Source organism: Apium graveolens, chromosome 1, assembly GCF_009905375.1.
Source record: "Apium graveolens cultivar Ventura chromosome 1, ASM990537v1, whole genome shotgun sequence".
Classification (NCBI taxonomy): domain Eukaryota; kingdom Viridiplantae; phylum Streptophyta; class Magnoliopsida; order Apiales; family Apiaceae; genus Apium; species Apium graveolens.
The window spans coordinates 72463069-72470364 of record NC_133647.1 but is presented as its reverse complement, the minus strand read 5'-3'; the positions used below and the strand labels follow the sequence as shown (position 1 = coordinate 72470364).

General features: G+C 40.7%; 1 non-coding gene across 1 annotated transcript; it reads right to left on the bottom strand.

Annotated features, from left to right (window-relative positions):
- Positions 1-2952: 2952 nt before the first annotated feature.
- On the bottom strand, positions 2953-3059 carry LOC141680251 (small nucleolar RNA R71). The gene has a single exon (XR_012558296.1). It is a non-coding gene; the product is annotated as a small nucleolar RNA R71 (small nucleolar RNA).
- Positions 3060-7296: the final 4237 nt, after the last annotated feature.

The window sequence follows — 7296 nt, the reverse complement described above, 5'->3', positions numbered from 1 at the left end:
TCAATGTGCTTGGTTCTTGAGTACTGCACTGGATTTTCAGTAATGGCAATGGCACTTGTGTTGTCACAAAATATTGGAATTTTGTCAACAGTTATACCATAGTCAAATAACTGGTTCCTCATCCATAATATTTGTGCACAGCAACTACCAGCTGCAATGTACTCAGCTTCAGCTGTTGATGTGGAAACAGAATTCTGCTTTTTGCTGAACCATGATACAAGCTTATTCCCTAGAAATTGACAGGTGCCTGTTGTGCTTTTCCTGTCTATTTTGCAACCTGCATAATCTGCATTTGAGTAGCCAATTAGATCAAAACCAGACTCTCTAGGGTACCAAATTCCTAGATTTGGAGTCCCCTTGAGATATCTGAAAATTCTTTTAATAGCCACTAAGTGAGATTCTTTAGGGTCAGCTTGAAATCTAGCACAGAGACAAGTAGAAAACATAATATCAGGTCTACTAGCAGTTAAATATAAAAGTGAGCCAACCATGCCTCTATAACTTGTAATATCCACAGATTTTTCAGCCTTGTTTAATTCAAGCTTAGTGGCAGTGGTCATGGGAGTTTTTGCAGGTGAACAATCCATTAAGTCAAACTTCTTTAAAAGATTATAAATATATTTAGTTTGACTAATGAAAATTCCACCACTAACTTGTTTAACTTGTAAACCAAGAAATTAAGTTAGCTCTCCCATCATGCTCATTTCATATTTACTTTGCATTAATTTAGCAAACTTTTTACAAAGTTTATCATCTGTAGATCCAAATATAATATTATCTACATAAATTTGTACAAGTATCTTAGAGCCATTAACATTTCTAAACAAGAGAGTTTTGTCAACAGTACTGATAAGTGGCATTTTATACCACTTAGAACGTCTTAAAATGGCTTAAATTGGTGTCTTGAAATCAAGTATTTTGTGTATTTGATGCGTTTTTCTAGTGTTTATGCATTTCAGGGTATTAGTTGCATTTCGGAGGAGGAATCATCAAGAATAAGCCTTGGCATGTGTTCACCATTGCGAGAGGAAGAGAACGGGCAGATTACGGCGAAGAAACGGAGCAAACCGGGAATTTTTCCAGTAGGGTCCTGCGCGCCCGCGCAGCAGCCTTGCGCGCCCGTGCAGAAATGTTGAGCGGCCGCGCAGGGTCAGGGAAAAAGCTGAATTATTTTAGACTTCTACTTCTGTTTGGCTTCCAACTTCTATGTAATCTGAGTTTTATGGGACTATTATATAAGTAGATTTGAGACATTTTCATAGATAATAAGAAGGAGATTATGTTTTAAATTGTGTTGGCGCAAGAAGCGAAGGAGATAAGGAAGAAGACCGATTTAGCACACTACAGCGAAGAGGAAGCATATATTCTTGTGATTCTTGTTTCGTTGTAACGTTGGATGCTAGTTTTCTTGCTTTGGCTTATTTACTCTTGTGACGTACTCTGTTTTAATATAATTAGTTAGTTATTATTTTCTTGTGTTGATTATCATGATTTCATATGAATCCATGATGGCGATAAGTTCTATTATGGGCTAATCGTGATCATGGGGTTGCAACGGATTTATTATGAAATTCTTTAGTTAATTGTTTAATATTTTAGTGTGTGATGATTGCATGATATCTAGTATTGGTTGTGCGTATTCGTCTTATGTGCGTCGCGAACATATAAGATAGGGTGTTAATCTCTTGTGAAGCGACGGTGGATCTTGAGATTTAGAACTTGCCATGCTAGCATAGGTTCATGTACGTTGTGCATGATTAGTGGGTAACTCTAACAGTTTTATTTGCCCTATGTAATCAAAAGGAATAACTTGTGCTTAAATCGTTGTGTTGTCAATTTCTGTAGACATATAGGAACTCAACATAATTGATGACTATTCAACTTCTATCTTAATTGTGGATGCTTGGTAGAATGGTATTAGTACAATGAAAGTTGGCTTTTATCAGTTTCGTATTATTCGATTAATATCATCACTGTTACATGCTAAAGGTAATAACAATGGTTATAGAAGGAAGTAATAATGAAGTTGTGATCTCATGAGTGTTTTATTATTGATAAGTTGAAGTGTTAGTTAAGTGGTTAATTAAGTAGTTAATTATAGTTAATATTTAATCAACAATTTTAAGTGTTATTATCTTAACATTGAGAAGTAGTCATACATTGGTGAGTGAGTTTAATTAGACAAAACTTAGTCTGAGTCTCTGAGGGAACGAACTAGAAAGTATTCTATATTATTTGCGAACGCGTATACTTGCGTGAATATTAGTGCGTGATTTCGCCCTAACAAGTTTTTGGCGCCGCTGCCGGGGACTCGGCGTATTTGTTTAGTTTATGTACTTACCATCATTGGTCATTAGGACTCAGTGATTAGGACGTAGTAGTTAATTACTCTTTTCGGTTGTGTTTCAGGTACTTTAGCAAGCGTTTATGCAAACTCGTTCTCGTGCTCGCAAGAGGACCTTAGATACAGCTGAGGAGAAAGACGAAGTTCTTGATACTCCGGAGAAGTTAGATTTTGAGGATTCGGATTCAGGAACTGAGCAGAAAGAACCCGTAAACATGGGAGATCGTATTGTTCAAGCTGATCCAGCTCTTATGGATTTTTCTCGGCCTAAAATTGATGACATTTAGTCAAGCATCCTTCATCCGGCTATTCAAGCTAACACCTTTGAAATCAAGCCGGGCACTATTCAGATGGTGCAGAATTCTGTTTCTTTTGGAGGAGCGGCAACTGAAGACCCCAACATGCATATAAGGAATTTTGTCGAGATCTGCAGCACTTTTAAGTATAATGGCGTGACTGATGAGGCTATCAAGTTGAGGCTTTTCCCATTCTCACTGAGGGATAAGGCTAAAGACTGGTTACATTCTGAACCAGCTGGGTCCATCACTACGTGGCAAGATCTTGCGCAAAAGTTTCTGGTGAAGTTTTATCCAATGGCAAAGACTGCTGCTATGAGGAGTGCTCTTACTCAGTTTGCGCAGCAACCTACAGAATCTATGTGCGAGGCTTGGGAACACTACAAGGAAATGTTGAGAAAATGTCCACATCATGGAATGCCGGATTGGATGGTAATCACTGGTTTTTATAATGGTTTGGGGGCCCAATCTCGGCCCATGCTCGATGCAGCAGCTGGAGGCGCCTTATGGGCTAAAAGCTATACTGAGGCGTATAATCTTATAGAGACAATGGCTGCAAATGAGCATCAAAACCCAACTCAGAGGATGATGTCAGGCAAGGTAGCAGGTATTCTGGAAGTTGATGCAGCCACCGCTATTGCAGCCCAGCTCCAAGCGCTATCAATGAAGGTTGATTCTTTGGCTACGTATGGAGTTAATCAAATAGCTATGGTTTATGAGCTTTGTGCAGGTTCTCATGCTACGGATCAGTGTTCTCTTGTCAACGAATCTGTTCAGTATGTGAATAATTATCAGCGACAACAGCAGCCTGTGCCAGTGACCTATCATCCTAACAACAGAAATCATCCAAATTTTAGCTGGGGGAATAATCAGAATGCTATTCAGCCACCATATCAGCAAGGAGTAAGTAAACAGTTTAACCCACCTGGATTCCAGCAACCACATCAGTATGCTACAAGGCAATCATATCCTCAACAGGGAAGTGCAGCTGCACCTACTAGTGCTGATTTTGAGGAACTTAAGCTGTTGTGCAAGAGTCAAGCGGTTTCTATCAAGACCTTGGAAAATCAAATCGGTCAATTAGCCAATGCAGTGCTCAATCGTCAACCTGGCACTCTTCCCAGTGACACGGAAGTACCAGGCAGGAAGGAAGCTAAAGAGCAAGTCAAGGCTATTACCTTAAGGTCTGGAAAAGTAGCTGATGCTGAAAAGGCAAAAGAAGTCGAAGCTGAAGTTAGAGATGAAGAATCTAAGCAAAAGGAGAAAGCGGCAGAACCAAAGAAGACTACTGTTGAACACACTCTGCCTGAAGCTAATACAGGGGAGAAATAGCTCTATCCTCCACCACCTTTTCCTAAGAGATTGCAGCAACAAAAGCTGGATAGACAGTTCGGAAAGTTTTTGGAGGTGTTCAAGAAACTTCACATCAATATACCTTTCGCTGAGGCTCTGGAACAAATGCCTAGTTATGCGAAGTTTATGAAGACTATTTTTTCAAGGAAGGTGAAACTGGATGACCTTGAAACCGTTGCTCTCACGGAAGAATGCAGCGCGGTTCTGCAACAAAAGTTACCACCAAAACTGAAAGATCCAGGAAGCTTCACCATTCCTTGCACCATTGGCAATCTAACTTTTGACAAGTGCCTTTGTGATTTGGGAGCAAGCATTAATCTGATGCCGTTGTCGATCTTTAAAAAGCTGAATCTGCCTGATCCAAAACCCACATACATGTCGCTACAATTGGCGGACCGTTCCATTACTTACCCAAGGGGCATAGTTGAGGATGTGCTCGTCAAGGTGGATAAGCTCTTCTTTCCTGTAGATTTTGTTATTCTGGATTTTGAGGAAGATAAGAAGATTCCCATAATCTTGGGGAGGCCTTTCTTGGCTACTGGCCGTACTTTGATAGATGTGCAAAAAGGGGAACTTACTATGCGGGTCCAAGATCAGGATATGACCTTCAACGTATTCAAGGCAATGAAATTCCCTACAGAAGATGAGGAGTGCTTAAAAGTGGATGTGATTGATTCTGCGGTTACTTCGGAACTCGATCACATGCTAATGTCTGATGCATTGGAAAATGCCTTAGTGGGGGATTTTGACAGCGATGATGAAGATAGCAACGAGCAATTACAATATCTGAACGCTTCTCCATGGAAGCGAAAGCTCGACATACCATTTGAATCTCTTGGTACTTCTGACCTTAAGAATGCTGAAGGGAAGCTCAAACCATCAATAGAGGAAGCACCTACCTTGGAGCTAAAACCATTACCTGAACACTTGAGGTATGCTTTTTTAGGTGATTCATCTACGTTACCTGTTATTATTTCAGCTGACCTTTCAGGTAGTGAGGAAGACAAGCTCTTAAGGATTTTGAGAGAATTCAAATCGGCTATAGGATGGACCATAGCAGACATCAAGGGGATAAGTCCTTCATATTGTATGCATAAAATTCTGTTAGAGGAAGGTAATAAGCCAACTGTGGAACAGCAGCGAAGACTGAACCCGATCATGAAGGAGGTGGTGAAGAAAGAAATTCTGAAATGGCTAGATGCAGGCATCATTTATCCTATTTCTGACAGCTCGTGGGTGAGCCCCGTGTAATGTGTACCTAAGAAAGGAGGTATCACTGTGGTCGCAAATGAAAAGAATGAGCTCATCCCTACTCGAACAGTTACAGGATGGAGAGTATGCATGAATTATAGAAAATTGAACAAAGCCACAAGGAAGGATCACTTCCCTCTCCCATTCATTGATTAAATGCTTGACAGATTGGCGGGACATGAGTATTTTTGTCTTCTGGATGGTTATTCCGGGTATAATCAGATTTGTATTGCACCAGAGGATCAGGAAAAGACTACCTTCACTTGTCCATTTGGCACATTTGCTTTTCGTAGAGTTTCGTTTGGGTTATGTGACGCCCCGACCACCTTTCAGAGATGTATGATGGCTATATTCTCTGACATGATTGGAAATAACGTCGAAGTGTTCATGGATGACTTCTCCGTCTTTGGACACTCATATGATGAATGTTTGAATAATCTGCGCACCGTACTCAAAAGATGCGTGGAAACTAATTTGGTGCTTAATTGGGAGAAATGTCATTTTATGGTGCGTGAAGGCATTATCCTTGGGCATAAGGTCTCTAGCAAAGGTCTGGAGGTGGACAAGGCCAAGGTGGGAGTCATTGAAAATCTTCCCCCACCTAATTCGGTGAAAGGAATCCGTAGTTTTCTCGGTCATACGGGTTTTTATCGGCGATTCATCAAGGACTTTTCAAAGATATCTAAGCCGTTGTGCAATTTACTTGAGAAAGATGTGCCTTTCAAATTTGATGATGAATGTTTGGCAGCATTCGAGACTCTCAAAGGGAGTTTGATCACGGCACCAGTTATTACAGCACCAGATTGGACAGAACCGTTTGAGATGATGTGTGATGCGAGTGACTATGCGGTAGGTGCAGTTCTGGGACAGCGCAAGAAAAATCTCTTCCATGTGGTCTACTATGCGAGTAAGACTTTAAATGGGGCCCAATTGAACTACACCACTACTGAGAAGGAGCTTTTGGCTATAGTCTTTGGCTTTGAGAAATTTCGATCTTATCTGCTTGGTACGAAAGTAACAGTATTCACTGATCATGCAGCTATTCGCTATCTGGTTTCTAAGAAGGATTCGAAGCCGAGACTCATTCGTTGGGTGCTTTTACTTCAGGAATTTGAGTTAGAGATCAAAGATAGAAAAGGTACTGAGAATCAAGTAGCTGACCATCTCTCTAGGTTGGAGAATCCCGATTCTACTTCACAAGATAGGACGTTAATCAATGAATCTTTTCCGGATGAGCAGTTGTTTGCAATTCAGGAGGAAGAACCATGGTTTGCAGATATTGTAAACTATCTTGTCAGCAATATAATGCCGCTTAATTTGACATCCGCTTAGAAGAAGAAGTTTCTGCATGAGGTGAAGTGGTATATGTGGGATGAACCATATTTGTTTAGACAGGGAGCTGATCAGATCATCAGGAGATGTATCCCGTTCTGTGAGACGGAGGGGATATTACGAGACTGCCATTCCACGGTTTATGGTGGACACTATGGAGGTGAGAAGACGGCAGCTCGTATTCTGCAAACAGGTTTTTTCTGGCCTACTTTGTTCAAGGATGCTCATCAGTTTGTTTTAAGGTGTGATCGTTTCAAAAGAGTGGGAAATTTGTCAAGGAAGGATGAGATGCCATTAAATGTGATGCTTGAAGTCGAGGTCTTTGATGTATGGGGAATCGATTTCATGGGGCCTTTTATCTCATCTTGCAATAATCAGTACATCTTGCTGGCAGTCGATTATGTCTCAAAATGGGTCGAAGTTAAAGCTTTACCGACAAATGATGCAAAGGCAGTGCTAAATTTTCTTCATAAGCAAATTTTCACAAGGTTTGGAACGCCTCGGGTAATCATAAGTGATGAAGGATCGCATTTTTGCAACTGTAAGTTCACTTCTATGATGCAGCGTTATAATGTGAATCATCGAGTAGCTACTGCCTATCATCCGCAAACAAATGGTCAAGCGGAAGTGTCTAACAGAGAGATAAAGCGCATTCTAGAGAAGGTTGTTTGTCCGTCAAGGAAGGATTGGTCTTTAAAGCTCGATGAAGCTGTTTGGGCT